Genomic DNA, 20,772 nt, shown 5'->3' with positions numbered 1-20,772 from the left:
CTTCTTACTCTCTCTTACTAATCTTTTCACCTCTCTCTTTCTTTCTACATATAACTCTCTCTTCCGCCTCTCAACTTCTTCCACGCCTCTATTTCTCATCTGTTCATTGTATGCTTTCTTCTTTTGTACCACAGCCTGTCTCACCTCTTCAATCCACCACGCTGTTCCTTGCACCCCCCTCCGTCTTCTCTTCCTTCCACACACCACATCACATGCTGCACATATTTCCTCTGTAAATATCCTACACACACCTTCCACGTCTCCCATCTGTTCCAATTCATATTTGCCCAATCATTCCTCCACTTCTCTCTTATTCTCTGACTTTTTCTCATCCTCTTGTAACCTTTCCACTTTCCTTGCAACTACTCCTTCCTCTCGTCTTTCCTTTCTTCTATTCCTCCATGTTACCTGAATCCTAATTCTGGCTACCACCAAGTAGTGGTCAGAAAGTCTACTCCCCCAACCTCTATAAGCTCTTGGATCCATTACACATCTTCGCATCCTCTCATCCACACACACATAATCAATCATTGCTTTCCTATCATTCAGTTTACCACCCACCCTTCTCATCACTCGCCATGTATACCTGTGGATCATTTTATGCCTGAAGAGGGTATTGGCTATCACCAACCCCATCCCAGAACAAATGTCCACTAACGCACTCCCATTCTCATCTATCTCAGCAGGCACACCCCACTCACCAACTATTCCATCCACCTTCACATTCCCAACTTTACCATTCATATCACCGATCAAAAACACTCTCTCATTCTTTCCAAACTTTTCCATGCACACTTCTGCATTTGTCCAGAACTCTTCTCTCACTCTTCTAGCACGATCTTGCGTTGGCACATACACACACACACAATCACCCACATTTGTATTCCAACTTTCAACTTTACCCACACAATCCTTGACCCAACTGATCCATACTGTCTTATGCTCTTCTTCCATCTTTTACTCACAACTATACATACTCCTTCCTTTGCCCTCTCATTCTCACCAACTCCTGCACATATACCCCATCCATACTCCCATTCTCTCACACTTTCTCCTCTCCATTTTGTTTCAGTTATTCCACATACATCCACTTTCGCACCCTCAAGCACCTGGACAATCTCTCTCTCTTTCATCTCATCATTCGCTCCTCTTACATTCCATGTACCCATTACCAAGTCCTTTGTCCGGTCCTGGGTCGTCATCGTTTGGTCAGTCCTTGTCCGAGGCTTCTTGTTTGATTTTTTTAGTTAGTTGTTTTCCGGGGAGGGGCACTAACCCTCCGCCAACCCTTTTAGTCGCCTTTTACGACAAGCAGGGATACTGGGGGAGTCTTCTTGAAAAAAAAACCCTACTCCCAGGGGTATATATATATATATATATATATATATATATATATATATATATATATATATATATATATTAGATAGAGACTATATATATATATATATATATATATATATATATATATATATATACTATCTATCTATCTATCTAATATATATATATATATATATATATATATATACTATCTATCTATCTATCTAATATATATATATATATATATATATATATATATATATATATATATATCCTGAGCACACCTGCCACTAAGGTATCGCTAACCTACGTTACACACCCTATATTACCCCTTCACAACTTCTCGTGACACAATTCACGTACACTTCACACTAAATCGTACACAAGTACATGACTACCACAATGATTCCACCCCTACCTCCGCAATGATTCCGTTCCTTATTATGGTACAACGTGACCGTGATGCAGCACCTTCGTCTCGAGAGTGTGATGCCACTCTGTATAGGCACACACCACACTCATTCACGAACACTTCCATTCGGTTCCCGCAACGCCCATCTCTACAGTTACTTCAAGAAACAAGGGATGAGGCTATGGCACACCTAATGTCTGACTTGGCTCATATCTCTGACTGGGGTAAAAATAATATGGTTGTCTTTAATGCATCTAAGACTCAGTTCTTACACCTATCAACCCGACAAAATCTTCCACAGGTATACCCACTAATGTTTAATAATATTCAGCTGAATCCTGCATCATCCTTGAACATGCTTGGGGTTTCATTTACTTGGGACTTATCTTGGAAAGATCATATTACATCTCTTGTAAAATCTGCTTCCATGAGATTAGGTGTACTAAGCCGACTCCGCTCTCTCTTTACCCCTGCACAATTGTTGACTCTATACAGGGGTTTTATCTGCCCCTGTGTGGAGTACAACTCTCATGTGTGGGGAGGCTCCCCACATACAGCTCCTCTCAATAGGGTGGAGTCAAAGGCTTTTCGTCTCATTAACTCTCCTCCTCTTACTGACTCCCTTCAACCTCTGTCTCTTCGCCGCACTGTTGCATCTTTATCTCTTTTCTATCGCTAATTTAATGGTCACTGCTCCTCTGAACTGTCTGCTTGCATTCCTCCACCTCTATGACGGGCGCGTAACACCCGTCTGGCAGCAAACTCTCATCCCTTTTCTGTCCAGCTCTCTAATGCAAGAGTTAACCGTTACTCCCAGTCTTTCATTTATGCAACAGGTCAGCTCTGGAACTGTCTCCCTCTGTCTGTATTTCCTGCTGCCTATGATCTCCAGTCTTTCAAACGTAGTGTGTCCAGGCATCTCGAAATGATCGGATCTTGAATTTGGCTCTCTATTGTATTTTGTTTTTCTCTTGGAGGGAACTGTTACTGCGGGCTCATGGCCTTTGGTTCCTTCTTCCTCGCAATAAAAAAAAAAAAACTCGCAGCATGTTTTACGTATATTTCACACAAATTCATATGCATATACAGTATCACACTCAAAATATCCATCCCTAAAGATCTCTAGTTATCCCTTCCCGACTAAGGCTTACAGGTGATGCCTGCCCCATCCCACATGATGGCTGTGGCGTACGTAAAGCCTGCTTGTTCCAATAATTCACAAAGCTAGCCACTGTATCTTTCAGACACTATACACATTAGTCATTGGCTTCACTATAATAGTAAATGTACTCACAACATAGGGCCTAGGGGAGGCAGAGTGGCAAAACCCGCATCTTGCCCCTAGGCCTAACGACTGATAATGGACACCATTGCTTTTCATGATATATATCTATGTTCCATTGGCAAAATCACTTCAAAATATGCCCAGAAATAATATATTATCACACTCAGTCCACAGGAGCTTTGTCTCGGGAGGGAGGGGGAGAATTAGTGGTATTTCAAGGGACAGCACAGGTGCACAAGCCTACGGCCGGGCTGCTTCTGAGGTACTGAGGTTTACTGCTACGGACATGGTCCAAGGAGACTCTACAGTGTTTCCAGGTGCTTACCTTGGAAGAGACACACGCCTGCTAGAATGCACCAAAATATGACACAAATCGGCTGATAACTTTCTTTTTGATAGCCATTTTTCTGCTTAGGAACACGACTCACGTCTATGTGCGTTTATCTCCCAAATCACATGGAACGCGATTCGTGTGAACGTGCCTAGGAGGGTTAAGTATAGATAACGTAAGTGATGAGGAAAATAATTTTTGAATTTTATTTTACTTGCTAAAGTTGAGTAACTAGAAAATGAACCTGTCAGTGTACAAAAGTCAAGATAATTCTTCTACTGAATGCCTACAAATGTGTAACTGCATTCTGCACATATTACCTTCTTTTGCTTGTTCACAATAATGCCACTTCTTTTAGTTCACTTACGTTGCTAAGCAACGTCAGTAAGCCTAAGGAAGTCCATCCCACAATGAAGGGGTTAGAAACTGGTTTGGTTAACTCACCTTTTAAAATGAATCTCATTTCAGCCGATGAAGAAAAATGTCAGTACCAACATGTTACAGTCTGGCAGTGCATCCAAGAAGGACTATGTATTCATTTACGAAGAAAATATATTACCTGCGCCTAATTATTGGTTATTTTCGACTTTCCAACATAATAAACAAAACTAGGAAGGACAGATGGATGGGAAGATGATAATGGAGTTGTAATTAGTATACTGTAGCTTCTTGTAGTCTGACAATGTTCAATAGTAAAGGAAATGATCTGGAGGGTATGCATGGAGCTACGTGAAGATGATGAAGCTGGAAATATAAAGAATCTATAATATTCTGGTACGGTTTCGAGATGGGACTTAAGTTTCAGCTGTAATAATAATAATAATGATAATAATGGGGTGGAGAGGTATATGAGAGAGGGGGGTGTGAGTTGGGAGCAGGGTAGTGAAATGGCGGGGGACAGGGCGACTTGGAGGCGGTTTGTTTGTGGCCACCCCAAACGGGATTGAGGCGTCTGGCAATAGATAGATAGATAGAATAATAATAATAACAATTGTAATAATAATAATAAATAATAATAGCTGCAATAGCAAAGCTGCTATCGTTTTCAATATGTCCATCTTTCTGTCCGTCTGTCCGTGTTTCTGTTGGCATGATAACTTTGCAACCACTCAAAATATCATTACAAAATTTTACAAGTCTGTACTAGATAAAAAAATCGATCACGAGTTCGAAACTGATGAAAGTAGGTCAGGCTTTTTGTGTTTGTTTCCATGATAACTTCGCAACTGCTCAAGATATCATTACAAAATTTTACAGGACTGTAGAAAGGATGAAAATCTCCTACGAGTTTGAAATTGGTGAAAGTAGTAGGTTTGTGTGCCTATTAACATGATAACTTTGCAGCTGCTCAAGCTATCATCACAGAATTTTACAGGCATGTAGTAGGGATGAAAATCTATGAGTTTGAAATTGGTGAAAGTAATGCCACTCAGGGATGAGTGAGGCTGGTCACTCTCATCTTAAATGTCAGGACCAACTTTCCTAACCCCAGGTTCCTATGCTCCTTATGGGGCGACATAGGATTGAATGATGGATGGATGGATAGGTCAAGATTTGCGTGTCTGTTACCATGATGACTTTGAAACCGTTCAAGATACCATCACAAAATTTTACAGGTGTGTAGTAGGGATGAAAATCTACGAGTTTGAAATTGGTGAAAGTAGGTTAAGGTCAAGGCCATATTCCGAGCCGCTCTAGATATGTATTGGCTCACGGCTGGTGTGATTCCCCCATTGAGAGGGCCTCTAGTTATCGCCCATCTTGTGAGGCAGAGCAATAATGTTTTTGTCTGCCACAGTGTGTGTGTGTGTGTGTGTGTGTGTGTGTGTGTGTGTGTGTGTGTGTGTATGTTCCCATTATATCTCATGAAGGGCTTGAGCTACCAGCATGAAACCTTCAGGGCCTCAAGATATGGCCAAAATCTTAGTCGAGTTCAAAAGTGGGCAATTGGAGTCAAGATCAAGGTCACCAAATAGGCTGCCAAAGGTCAACTACTTTTTATCGCCCGCCGCTAGCACCATTATATCTCATGAAAGGCATGAGCTATCAACATGAATACTTCAAGGTATCAAGATATGGCCAAAATCTTGGCCAAGTTCGAAAATGGGCACTCAGGGTCAAGGTTTAGGTCAGAAACATGGCTGCCAAAAATCAAGTATTATTTATAGCCTGCCTGTGGCACAATTATATCTCACAAATGGCTTGACCTATCAACATGAAATCTTTAGCATATCAAGATATGGCCAAAATCTTGGACTTGGCCACCAGCATATTCTGGCGGGTGACTAGCATTCGGATTCCGAATGCTTTAATTTCATTCTTGTTTATTATTATTATTGTTATTATTATTATTATTATTGATATTATTATAATCATTATTTTTTTCTTATTATTATTAGTTTATTATTATTATTATTATTATTATTATTATTATTATTATTGTTGTTGTTGTTGTTCGAGAACAAATTCTTTCCTATGGTTGGATGTAACAAATGACTATAACATCTATAAACGTAGCCTCTTTATTTCTAACAATGTTTCCAGATGGGACTTGACTTTCGCCTACGATCAAACTGCTGGTAAATTCGCCATGGCCACGCCGGCCATAACACCCAGTTGGCTGAGCTTCTACTACCCACTGAGTGGCCAAGTGTGGATCGGTGTCTTGGCTTGTACGCTGACTGTCTGCTTCACACTTGTCAAGGTAAACATGCAAGTGGTCAGGCACGGGCGCATACAGTATTAGTAATAACAGGCAGCAGAAAACGGTTATGTTGTTCTTGTTGTTGATGTTTATCATCATATTTAGTTTAGACGTGGGACATTCTCAATTAGCAGCCCGGGGCCGTCTTCCAGTATTAGTCACACACGTGAATATATTTTCACAAGGCAGGTGCTTCTGTTTAGCTCCTTCAGGATTTTTACACAAATGTTTTACTCTAGCGAAGCACAAGGGGTTCTTCATTTTAGCGAAGTCCCATATGGTGCCACATGTGTTTATTGTCATTGTTTTCTACTATTTTATACTCACCGAGGACAACGATGCATTTAACCCTCTCATGGTCGCGTTTTCTTGTTCTTCCCTTTTAACATGAGCAACAGTATATGATTTTCATTTATATGAATGTGTCAATGGAGGCAGTTGCTTATTCTGGTACCATAAACACTCCCTTGGTCAGGTTAATTCTATTATCTTTTCCAGTTAACTCCAGACAATAGGTTCAAGTGAGTCTTTAACACGGGACTCACAGGTGAAAATCAGAGTGAGCGATAAAGAAATATAATGGAAAAATATTAGTTTCATTTTACAGTATAAGTACAGCGACTGTTTTTGGATGATGTTTGATTCATGCAATAAGAAAATAAAGAATATATATTGCTGTTTTTATATATCATATCCTTAAACACTTTGCTGGAATATATATTTATGGTATAGATGAGTAAAGAATGGGTTCGGATTGTTACTTCCACTCCGAGCCTATGCTACAGTCACCACTGTCATGTAAGTGGTAGGCTACTTCACACTTGTTGATTTCTTGAAACTATAGCATGGAATTGTTAATTAATTCTGCTTTCATACAGTTTTAATTTCATTTGCCTTTTTCGACGAAGAATGAACTTCTGCCATTTCTAATCAAATGAACTCTAAAAAAATGAATAATACGTCATAGGCCTACCTACACTATAACCAATATCTGCTATTCCATGATATTTTCACTGTTCTAGAGCGTGTAATATGTAGCCGAAAAAATACTTTAGGATAGGCAGAAAAAGATCAAAATTACTTTACGAAACTGGACATAGCAAGCAGCTCCACACACACACACACACACACACACACACAATGACACGAATGAACTCATTAGAATTGTGTGTTTTCCTAACAATAGCAGATGCGCGGAGGTGCACTTTCTTTCATGGCTCGTATTATCAAAACCATTCCGCTATCCGAAACATCACTGCTTGCCCATATGACAGAATAAACAGCTATGCACTCATATCGTTGTATATCACTGTATGTGTATGTTTTACAGATTATGAGGAGACAAACGTGGCAAACGCGGCATGGAGTGCTGAGTACTGGGTTGGTGATAATGGAGGCTGTGGGCACCCTGTTGGGCCAGGGACTGTATGGGCGCCTCTCAACCAGCCAGTCCAACCACATCCTGGTCGGCACTTGGTTGTTCTTCAGTGTTGTGGTGGGCACAGCATATCGCGGCAGCCTCATCGCTTCCCTAACCCTTCCAAGGCTGCCACCCAGACCAGAGACATTTGAGGAGCTGGTCAAAGCAGTTGACAGGTGAGATATCGAAGAACAAACATCTGGATGCAAAGATATTGAATGAAATTGGAATGTAAGTTAAGGCTGAGCCCTTTTGGTTATTTATTTCTGCTCTATCACTGCATCACAGTTCTTAAACCCTCAGTTCTATTTTAGCCCTCATTCACCAACATATCACAGTGACCTAGTTTTCACCCAGCAGCTGGTGTTTTATTCAAATCCTTCGATGCGGTACTTTCAGACCTGAATGTTCAAAAGCAGGGCAACACTGAAAGAGTCAGTAAATGGTGTTCTCAAGTACCATGTAATACATCATTCACATAAACTGTAATTGAATTATTCCATCCATCAATATTTATCTCCATCTTTATATTTTTCTTTTTTTTTTTCTTTACTTTTGTGCTCACCGCTCTCGTAACCTTATTCACTTCCACATGCATAGTTGTCCAGAGATATCACTGCCGTACAGTCTTTCGCTTACGTTTCCTCCACTGCCTTCATACATGGACTAGATCCGCACATCCTGTAGCACTTTGGAAATTATTCAGTTCATTGCTTATCGTATATTCAGATAGTTGTGTAACTTTATTATTATTATTCTTATACTGCAATAGGATAAATGCAAGGAATGTGCTGTAATAAACTGTATAGAGAATGACCAAATAAAAACACTAAAACTCGTTCTATTTAACTTGTCCCATTTTTTTTGTAGCTTATTTCACGAAACTAAGTGGCAGGAAGAAACAATACTTCGTCTTGCTTTCATTCCATGGCACTTCTTCATGACTAGTATCATATCTTCGTTTTAATTTATTGTCACAAGTTAGCATTCGAGATGCATATATGGTACTTTTAGGCGAATTTTAAAGTTATTAAAGCAAAAATTAAATGTATCGAAGTTGAGTTTTGGTGTTTAGTCATTCTAGGGGCCTCAGTAGTACTACTAATTAAACAATTTTTATTTGTACATGTTACAGGGTGACAGTAAGATCTTTTGATGGTTCATACAAAAAGCTCTTTTTAAACTCTGAATCAAGTGCCTTTAGAGAGCTTGGAAGCATGATGGTCGGGGAAGATGTTATGGACGGACTCAACGCAGCTCTGAAGATGAAGTGAGTTGGTTTTACTTGCAGTGATACTTTTTTCTTTAATAACAGAACAGAGGAAGGAAAAACAAATAACTAAAAAAAAATACATAAACCAAATTACTGGTGTCCTGGATTCATGAAAATCTGTAACAGTTGGGCCTGAACAGCTGTAGGTTGAAGTTTGGAGGGAAACAACTCTAGGGAAGTGAGTTACAAAGAGATGCAGTTAACGGAATAAAAAAAATTCTGATTGCCGGAAGTTCTGCAATATGGCAGTGTGACTTTCCAGTCATGAGTGCTACCAGATGCCCATGTAGCACAGGGGAAGGTAGGGAGAGGTGGCACAATGGAAGCAACTTCGTCTGAGCATTTGCCCTAAAAGTATCTGTAAAATATGGAAGAGAGATAATATTCCTTCGTACCTGTAGGGGTGGAATTTATTTGTATTATCAGGGTTACTGATAATTCTAACAGCTTTCTTCGGAATTTTGTCTAGTTGTTTTAGTGCAACCTGTCCCCATCCATTCCACAAGGGTGAGGAATATTTCAGCTGAGAGCGCACTTGACTTATAAACTATAGCTAACTGCTCGTCAGTGAAGAAGCAACGAACTCTGTACAATAATCCAAATTTCCCTGAGGCAGTTTTAACAAGTGATCTAACATGAGAGGTCCAGGTGAGGGCATTGTTAAGTGAAACACAGTGAATTTCAATACTTTCGGAGACAGGGATAATAGTAGCATTGTAGATAATATAGGAATCTGGCAATATCTGTCTATTAATAAACTATATATATTTGGTTTTACTAGCATTATATGAGACATGGTTATTTTGTCCCCATTCAATAATCCTAAATATGTCTTGATTTATGGAGATGACTGTACTGAGTTGTGAGTTAGACATATTAACGTATGTGAATGGGTGTTTTAGTGTGAATGAACTGTGAAGTGTTGAGTCATCTACGCATGAATGAAATGATTATGAGTGACATAAGAGATGATTAATATGAATTACGAACAGGGTTCGAGGCTGATCTGATCCTTGTGACACGCCATTGGTCACTGAGTGATATTTGAACATACATCATCTACTTTTATTTTTCTGTCACTGAGATATGAGGAAATCAGAGGAACAAAAGATGTTAGTCCATAGCAAGGGAGTGTGGATAGCAGGGAATGATGCCACACTGTCAAACGCTTTAGAAATATCAAAGGCTACTGCATCAGTTTCTCCAAGTTGATCAACTGACTGGTGAATGGTGTGAGTCAGGAGACTGAGTATATCACTAGTGGATCTTTCGTGGCGAAAACCATACTGCTTATACTAATAAAGTTGTTGAATTCAATATGTTATGTGCTTATTCATTGCAGTTTCATATACTTTACCAAGAGAGGACGTGATAGATATTGGTCTGTAATCGGGGGGTCAGAGGAACTTCCTTTCTTCAGAAGTGGGTAAACATTGGCTTCTTTCTAGGAATTAGGGAATGAAGAAGTACGTAAGCATAGCCTGAACAATTTCGCTAGAACAAGCAAGTTCTAGGGAGCACTTTTTAAAAACAATTGGAGGAATTCCATCTGGGCCTGGAGCTTTGTTAGTTGGTAAATTGTCTAGGATGGATTTTACGTATCTTGTCTGTATTCTAAGTGGAAAAAAATTGAAGTGGAACAATTATTTATTAACAATTAGTTGAAAAGGAATTTGGCAGCTGAATTTGAAGGAGGAAAAACGTGTAGATGGTTTGGCTTGTGACGAGGTGTCAGGATACCAGAGGACTGAATGATGTACGAATGATTATGTGGCTCATTCTATTGGGACATGCTATTCATTACTTTCTCAGTATTGAAAATGCCGTTTTTATATATCCTACCTCATGCTATTTCTAGGTGGAGAAAGCATCTGGGTGAATTATTACATTTTACTATTTTTGTGTTTATTTCAGGAGTGCCCATCTTGCTGCCCCTCTGAACCTGCAGCTGATAATATCCCGGAACTTTGCTAAACTAGATGGCACTTCCCCTTTGTATCTAGGCAAGGAAAACTTGCAACAGGTTTCGTTAGCCTGGCCAGTGCCTCATGATGCCCCCTACACACCTCAGATTGATAAATGTCTGAGGATTATATCGCAGGTGGGTAAGGGAATTTAATCTTTTGGCTTATTATTATTTTTTTTTTTACACGAAACCACTCCTTATCTGAGTAACAATAGCTGCAGAAAACAATATTTTTAAAGATATTATTGTAGTAAAGAAGTTATTTATTTCACAAGGATAATGTCTTACATATTCTATTTTTCCAACCTCCGAGCACTTTTGCCCAGTTGCTGATAAATCCCTAGTAGTGAACGAGTTATCACTAATTCCAAGACTTCGATGAATTATATCCTGAGATGAATAAAAGTTTTCTGAAGATGACAAGAGAATTGAACTGAATTATTGGAAATGAAAATCGTGGCGCTGCAACAGCTTGATTATATGATACCGAATAAACGTTAAAACCTGTGTACTAAAACAAAATCGATACCTCTAACAGGGATAAAAAATGGCAACAAAGTAAATCATCAGTCAACAATAAAAGGTGTAGGAAGTTCGCTTCCTTAAGTAAAAAATATCAATCAGATAGCCAGAGGCTCCTCTAAGTAAGAAGGACAGAATAGGCACCATCTGTCCAGCTATGCCTTCGGAGAAACATCCAACGCAGGTCCCCAGACTCGGACACAGGACTAGCATGTGACAGACAGTAAGGGGAACAAAGCAAGCATCACAGTACAGTTGAGTCCCACCACACATTAGGGATTCATGACTAAGCAATGAGTGCCCAATACATTGCTGAGCTACAGCCACCTCCAATCGCTAAGACATGGAGGGGAGAACTCTCGGCACTACTACCCTCTGAAAAACATCCCTTAATTTATCAGCAACAGGATCCCACAGGCTTCCCAGCAAATAAGAATCATACTTCAAGTATGGTGTCATATTGGAAGCAGGAAAGGGGTAGTTGGCAGGGGTCATCGAGAAGATGCGGATTTCGCAAATGTATTTTCCATCTCATTTCCGTCCACACTGACATGCTCATGAACCCTTGCCTTACTCGAGAAAGGCAAGGATAGGGGATGAGCTGAATTAAATTCTGATGATAAAACAGTGGAATTTAGATGAATTTCTACCCTTACAAAATCTGGGAAATTCACCCCAGACCCGACACCAGTGTCTGACTCTGAACCATCCGTATATACAAGGACGGTTTCCCTGTGAACTGACAAATGGTCCTAAGCAGCTGGTGGAAAGCCCAAGAAGAGGCAGAAGACTTCGTAACCTTAGAATCCATGCACAGCTGCACCGTGGGAAGGTACCATGGTGCAATTCTTTGTAGTCGAGTGGGGCAGACTGGCTATGCAGAGAGACCTAAATCCCCCATAATCTCCCTGCCCCTGTACCCAAAGGAATGAGGAGTGCGAGGATAAGAAACATGATACTGAAAAAATGACTGCCATGATACGCAAACAGCAATAAAAGATCTGGAATATATCTTACTCGATTCCAGCAACAAATGGTTAGCGACTTGCGCTGTACATCAAAGGAAGGAATATCAGCCTCCACAACCTAGGAATCGGGTAAGAGCTAAAAGCACCAGTGGCAAGACACAAAACTGCATGATGTAAAGGACGAAGGACATTAAGCTGCGGTACAGTAGAGGAGGAGTAGACTTTGCATTCATTGGCAAGTTTAGATCTCACTATGGCTTGATACAAGCAAAGGAGTGTACTCTGATCAACACCCCACGAGATATGAAGTATACAGACAGTACCATCAATAAATGCATTGCTTGCATACATGACACTCAGAGAAGTTTCAAAGGAAAAACTGAAGTAACCCGACAGTCAAACGTTAAGTCAAGAAACTTTGTCTTCTCCACGCACTGTAGCAGGCGCCAGCCCCTTTAATCTATAAAAGTGGATTGCTACACTCATGCTTGAAGAAAAACTGAAATTTCTCCAGTGTGCCCACCTGGCGATCCTTTCGAGCACCAGCTGCATCCACCTCTCAACAGCACACATCTAGGAACCAGCAAACCATAGAATTAGGTCATCCACAAAAAAAGGAAGAAGACACCCTCTGTTTCAGGAAATCAAGTATGTAATTTATGGGAACAGCAAGTAAATGAACACATAACACACCCCTCTGTGGAACACCTTCCACTTGAACTCGTGGGACAGAGGGAGGAAAGCACACGGACCTGAAACCTGCGGTCCAACTAGAAGTCATTAAAGAACAATGGCAGCTGGCCATGCAGCTCCAAACTGTGAAGTTAATTCAGAATGCCATGGTGCCCTGTGGTATCATATGTCTTTTCCAGGTCAAGGAACAAAGCTGCAAGATGTTCATATGCAAAAGCCTCACAGGCTGCTGCCTTAGTTCCGATGAGGTACTCCAATGTACCTCGGCAAGATTTCCGAGTGGACCACCTGGTCACGAGATATGGCTAACGTGTCACAGCGCGCGTGTGTGTGTGTTCGTGTGTACATGCCCGACAATTTTTCGAATCGCCAAGCTTCATCCTCTGTATTTTATTATTACTATGTGGCCATTGTATATGCTGTGATACAGGTTAATAAATATTTGTGACTGGGGTAATGAGCTGTGCAATGTACTATTTATAAAGTCTGACTTATATAAAATAACTTGTCCTGTAGCATGAACGACAGTACAGGCTGAGTTGTGGTTCAGAAACAGTGGGCAAGTTCACCCACAAATGGCGCGATGTAGGGGGATAAGGGGAGTAGGGGAGTGGGAGGGAGCATTGTAGGTTAAGGAAAGGGGGGTGAGGTTGGGTCATGTCGTTGACTCCAACAGTTATAAATTCTTAGCCATTAGAGTATATTTATTAAAGTGTAAACGATATCTTTTATCCCAAATAATAATAAACGTATTTATTTTTATTATTTTATAAACAAGTGATTACGAACTTTGAATTACACTAAACTTAGGATACTCCGTCCCTAATTAACCGACAGCATTCAGCCTGCATCACCACCTTGACTCTCTCTCTCTCTCTCTCTCTCTCTCTCTCTCTCTCTCTCTCAGCTGCCCATCGGTAGACACACACATTATCAGTTTGTGCTGAGCAATGACGCTGCATATAATATGTTTACCTAAAATTTAATACAGTGCCACAATACAAGTGCAATACATAACCAGCTCATAGATTTCGTTAACCAGCGTATTTGCATAGTCTAGGTTTCAGTAATAGTCATGGGGTAGACAATGATACTTTCGTAATATTAGAGGTAATCGTGTTCAGTGGCGGATACCAGTTATAGGGGAGGTGGCCGCTGACATACCCAACCCCCATAGCTATGCTTGTGCGTTATAGTGTCACTGTAGAGGTTCCTCTTCCTCCAGTTATGTCAATAATTAAAGTTAACATACTGATGAACAATCATTTCATATAAAAATACAAACAGTCTATATGAACTCTCAAAAAAGTACTATGGGGCTTACTGTGAGAGCGTTGCAGCTCTCACTCACCAGTCACAGTTCAGGTCCGTGTGTTTCAGTATTGCCAACCTTGCAGTGTGCAATGTTAATGAACATGCAATTAATGTTACAGTTCTATATGCTTATTTTCATTTGGAACAACAAAATTCAAAGCAGGATTTCAGTCAGTACACAGTACGTCAAATGCAGTGTGTGTGTATGTGAGTGGGCGTGGGTGTGGGACAATACGTGTGGTGGGGGTGGGGAGAGTGTAGTATGTAATGTGCGTGTATCATAATGGTAATATGGGTGTGTGCATATGTGGCTAAGGACGTCCACTACTTCCATATGTAATCTTTGCCTTTAACACTTGATGACACACACCTCAGTATTTATTAGGTTCTATTTACAAGTTTGTACCATATTACATAACTATAATTATTATACATGATTATGTTTTGGGGGTGGAACCTGAATCACCATATAAAGAAAAATACTGAAATATTAGAAAAATGCATTATTGGTGTCATAATACATGAATAACTATTTCAGGGAAAAATATTGCCGTATTATAACATCCAATTCACATACTTTGTAGGTGCATTTTTTTTTTTTTTTAGCTAAGCTTATTGGATTTCTTTTGATCAGTATGTTACGTTATACTATAGCTTTAAGCAATATAGATGTAATATATTGTATTATAAGTGATGTCATGGTGGCTCCCGCAGTGGACGTTTACTTAAAACTACATCGAAATACCAGCAAATGCAGTTGTTAGTAGTTTACTGGTATTTGTTATTGATTACACACTGACCAACTTAATCCTTAGCGATTTTTAAAAATTTCTATCATTATTGGAAAACAGCACTTTAGGCATGTCAGCAGGTTGCAAGATGCCCAGCGAGTTGGCAAGATGTCTATAGAGAGATGTCATTGTGCCAATCAAGAAAGCATCATATTTTCTTGGAAAAATGTGACATTTTAGCTTATGAAATGCACATAAACGCACCTAATTCCTATGTAAGTGCCTATTAATACAAATAAAGTCAGTGAGCAAAGGATATAGGAGAGTGTCGTATCAGTTATATTCTCAGATAAGTTTTAGTAAGCTATTAAAGTTACTGTTAGGTTATTATACTGCATGGAATAATATCTATTGTAATTAGAGGATAATCATAATACACAAGATTTGTAAGGGCTCTTTTACTAGTAGGAAGTCCACCTACCGTCCTTCTCAATCACTGGCATAGAGGCGGCATGGTTCATTATGAGGTGCTGCTGGTTTCTGAACATTTCCCATTGGGCATGGATGTGGGCCAGTAGTTCAGCTGGTGTCCGTTCCCTCCCAGGCTCCCAACAGTTAACCATATTCCCCCATACATTGTCAATGGGGTTCATGTCTGCTCCCTGACTGGGCCAGTCGAGCAGCTGCAGATCTTCTCGACCCCTAAACCATTCAGAGACTCTTCTCACCGTGTGGATGGGGCGGCGGTCCTGAATAAAAATTATAGTTCCGGGAGGAAATGGATAGTTCCTCTTCTGACCTGAAGGGAGGAAAAAGTCCTGCAAAATGTCAGTGTATTTCTCAGCAGCGAACCTCCCCTCTATTCTGATGACGTCACCCATGCCGTGGATGCACACCCACCCTCAAACATTGACGGTGACGTGTCCACTTCTGGCCTCCTCGTATAAGTTCCGACGGTCGTATCTGCATGTGAATAGAATATTTACACATCATTCATGTAGTTTCATTTCAAATATCTTTGACGCTTCGGGAAAAGCCACCGTTTCTCATGTCATGGTTGAATGTGCACTATTTGTGTGGTATGTTTTATGAGGATTGCAGGGCTTAAACAAGGGTGCTGGTGTTGGTAATATGCGTTCATCTAAACGTATTATTACTATGAATATCATTTGATCTGCAATTTTTGTTACATAAAATTACAATTGTTTAGTGATACGGTATAAAAATATGTTTGGTATACATCTCAGTAAATTTATATATATGCCTTCGAGTACTGTCGCCTCCAGAAATCTTCTATATATCATAAAATTTTATGACTGCAAAATTCATGGTAACTGTCATATAGAGAAGTGTGAGGCATACCATCAACTCAGCTCTATACCCTAGCCTTTATCTACCTACTGCTCTTCCACACTCCAGTCAGTTGTTTCTTAGCCTGTCTGGTTACCATAATTCTTACAATTCCCCACCATAATTATTTACTCTCTCCCCCTCTCCCTCCCTCAATCTCCCCCCCCCTCTGTCTCTCCCCCAGTCCCTCCCCTTCTCTCTCCCCCAATCTTTCCCCGCCAATCTCTCCGCCAATCTCTCCCAGTATGTGTGTGTGTGTGTGTGTGTGTGTGTGTGTAAAGGTTATCACTTTCAAACTTCATACTGGCTAGGCTATATTCAAGAAATCCACCTGGGCTATCGTGTCATATAAACTTATCCATTCCAAGTGACCCCGCATTAAAATAAATAAAACAAAGATTCTGGGTGTGGCCATTCGGGATGGTGCAGGGGACTGAGGGTTGTGTAGGGGGGACAGTCTGGCAGGTGTATGAAGACCTAGGAAGGTCGGGGAGGGATAATGACTAGAGAACCTGGTTAATGTGATATCTGGGTAAGGCAGACAAATATGTGAAATACAAAGATATAGTAGACCCTAACACACATTGGATATTAAAGCGTGGGTGTGAATACAGTGTAGACTTGTCACCTTTGTCACTGGCCAATGATACCCATCGCTTTCCAGCTCATGAAACTGATCATGGAGTATTAGTGACACTGTTACGCTCGATCGACGGATCTGCACAATCGATCGATCGCACTGCCCAGCCGATGGATCAGTCGTTTGTGTGACCAGCGATCGATTGCACTGTGCAGACAGTGGATCAACACGGCAGTGAGGTTAGGTTAGAGAAGTTTCGGGGGGGGGGGATAGCAATAGACGACCTTTGCTGGTTTTATTCCTCACGGCCGTGAGGTTAGGTTACATAAGTTTAGGTGGGTGGGAGGTTCAGGGATGGCTAAGTTTCGCCTGGTTTTATTAATTTTTGTTGTTACGCGGCCGAGAGGTTAAATTTGCGAAACTACGGTGGGGGGGGATTAGTGTTCGGTAAACTTCGTCTGTTGTTCGTTGAGTATCTTGTCATTCGTCAGTGACATCAATTGTATTTTAAATAAAACCATGTAACATGTAAATAAAAAAAAGTGATCTTTATTATTTTTGTGTTTCTCAAATCGTAGTAAGTAGTTATGGAATTGGGTGTATGGATTTAGGCCTGCAGCCAAGTGAATGGCAGTTAACATAAGTCCCCAACCTAAATCTCTCTAACCTAATCTCATGGCAGTGATGAATAAGACCTATCGAAGCTCACCCATCTCTAACCACCCCCACGTAAACTTTTCTAACCTAACCTCACGGCTGTGTAGATCCATTGGCTGTGCAGAGCAATCGATCGATTGCACCGGTCGGCTGCGCAACCATCGATCGATAGTAGTGCAAACCATAGATCCATCGGCTGGGCAGCGCGACTGATCGTTTGCGCAGATTCATCGATCGAGTGTAAAAATGTTACTCTCAACTGTCATATTAGGACATGTTATGAGAAACGAACGTTACCTAATGTTCTATTTCTTATCGTTGCTGGATTAAATGATTATAAGTTTCTTTGTACAGCAGGCTGCTACTGTCAGGCTTGTGGGAGAGAGAGAGAGAGAGAGAGAGAGAGAGCGAGAGAGAGAGAGAGAGTTAAAATATGGTGGAGATCTATAATTATGGTAAACAGACAGGTTGGGAAGAGCGTGATTATTGGAAAGAGTGTGGAAGAGCAGCAGGTAGCTCAAGACCAGAATATACAGCTCCGTTGCTCTTATGCCTGGCACTTCTGCACTTGACAATTACCAGCTATTGTTTTACCCAAACAGTATGTGACAAAGCAAATACCTGGAGCCGACAGCACATAATAATTATAGGTAACATTGATATGTAAGGCTAACACCTGGAAACTTTGAATAGGAATAAGCAATATAAATATGAAGCGGTGCCAAGGCAAGCAAACCCGTCCACGGTAGTCCTTTTAGTGCTGACGTATAAACACATGATATCTAGTCAAAGATGTCACATATCAAATTTGGAGTAAATCTGGTGAAAGCTGACGATTTTATGCCCATTTGAATTTTTAAGCCCGACCCACCTGAAATGGACCCCCCTACCGCTAAGTAGGGGGTTAACCTCATGATGTGCTAAGGCTTGTTATAGGTGAAAGATGCACCTTTAGGTTTCGGTTTCATGTCAATATTACGAATTTGAAAGGAGGTATAGCGGAAAAAAAAAAAAAAACTTTTGGGGAGGCCTACAGCCAAGGCCTTGGCAGTATTTGGCCCAAAATTAAAGCAGTTTATCAGAAGGTCATAGGCCTAGTCCATCATCCCTGTAATTTTAGTCAAACTCGCATCAGTAGCTTTGCGTAAAGTTGTTAACATACAGACAGACAAACAAACACACAGACATACCCAGTGAAAAAATACCCGTCCCTGAGCCCCTCCGGGGTGGGAATGGGTAAACATCAAAGGGGTTAAACTGTTACATGAATCGAGGCAATATATTGTAGCTGATGATAGGTGATAACTGATGCACATAAAATCTCGTGAATGATACAGAATATTATCTTTGGATGATATACCATTACAGTGACATTACATAACAGGCTATGCACATGTTATATCTGCTGATACTCAGATGATGGTTTTGCCTACCTTGTGTTATTCGGTCTCCAGTTATGTATTCTGCCGTGATTAGTGCTGGAAAAAGTGTTCTCATCAGTGAAGACTACTCTGGACCAGAAATCTAAATCCTCGCCCACATATTGGCGAACGAAGGCGAGCCTCCCTGCCCGGTGTTGGTCCGTCAGCCGCTCCTTCTTGGCAGGAATCCTATGTATTTCCAGAAAGCTATGTAGTGAAACCTGGCTAAATATGCACGTAATTATACAGCAACATATGCGCTTTACATAATTAAACCTACGTTTTCAATATTATTTTCCCAGACACGATGTCTGCGTAAATAGGTTATGTTAATGAAGGATTAAACACATTGAATGACATAAGGACATTATTTTTTAAAGAATACTTACAATATCCTTTTGTAAAACTGGAATGATAGTGCTATTATGCAAATGCATAATTATCAGGAGCTTACCGATGATGAATCCCTGCCTCGTGCAATCGTGTGCACATTGTCTGCGGTGTTACATTTAGCTGTAGGGCTTCTCGGATAGCTACGGCGTTAGTGAAGGGGTCGTTCGCGACCTCTCTTTGGATATTCGCATCTTCCTGGCAGGTCGTTAACCTTGGTCGGGTCTCCTTTCTAAAAGATATATAATCACATTTCAACCTTTCGGGACACTTGACAGTACCGTGGTACCGCCTTCCCCACTTGTAGCTCGAACTGAATGGCCTATAACATAAACTACCATTGGGGAGGGTGGTGTGAGCTGTGTGGCTTTCGGGGAACTCTTACATGGCCCTTGTCATACATTATCCTCAAAATGTAAAAACAAGAGCAGTCAGACACTGCAAACCCATGCCCGTGCGGATCTGGATCCTGTGATTTATTTATATTTCTCCAATGCACAACCTCACCACTGCGCAACTTTACGACCAGAACACTTCCCCGGTGCACAGCTTCATCACGATAACACGTCCCTGGTGCACAATTTCATCATAACATTTCCCTGGTGCACAACTTCATCACCATAACACTTCCCCAGGACACAATTTCACCACTATAACAGTTCACCACTATAGCAGTTCACCTGTGTGGAAACACCCTCCCCACACAGACACCCGCACACCCACAACCACACACACCCACAACCACACACACACAACCGCATAAACACACCCACACACAACCACACACCCACTCACACACATACACCCACCCACCCACACCCACACATACACACACCCACACCCACACACATACACACCCACACATACACACCCACACATACACACCCACACATACACACTCACACACACAAACACTCACACCCACACACACTCACACCCAGACATACTCACATCCACACACACTCACACCCACACCCAAACACACTCACACCCACACACACTCACACCCACACCCCCATACCCCCACACAGGGGTATTGCCCCGCAAACCACTCCTTGGGCGAGGTAATATTTGCAAGAGGAAGACACCAAATATAACATAGTTCGGGTGTATTGCAGGCAAGGTTATTATTATCATTATCGTCAATCTTAAAGTATAACTATACGCATGCATACCAAGGTCAGCCAGATTCTCTGTTTCCTCATGTCTCCTTATCCACTGAATGACCGTTGTCCGGGACACTGCCAGCTGCTGCGCTATCGCACGTGATGAGAGTCCCATGTCATGAAGGGCGACGATCTGAGCTCTTTTAGCTAATGCAGTTTGCTGCCTGTTCATAATGAAGTGCAGAGGAAAAATGGCATATTTAAATAATAGGAGTCTATACAGCATCTCGGTCTACCTATGACTGGCTGACTGAAAACGTTTTGCTGCTGCG

This window comes from Coenobita brevimanus, chromosome 33 (genome assembly GCF_032717465.1).
Source record: "Coenobita brevimanus isolate Jiangsu-jjx chromosome 33, ASM3271746v2, whole genome shotgun sequence".
In the NCBI taxonomy this organism is placed as follows: domain Eukaryota; kingdom Metazoa; phylum Arthropoda; class Malacostraca; order Decapoda; family Coenobitidae; genus Coenobita; species Coenobita brevimanus.
This window is presented reverse-complemented; position numbering follows the sequence as displayed.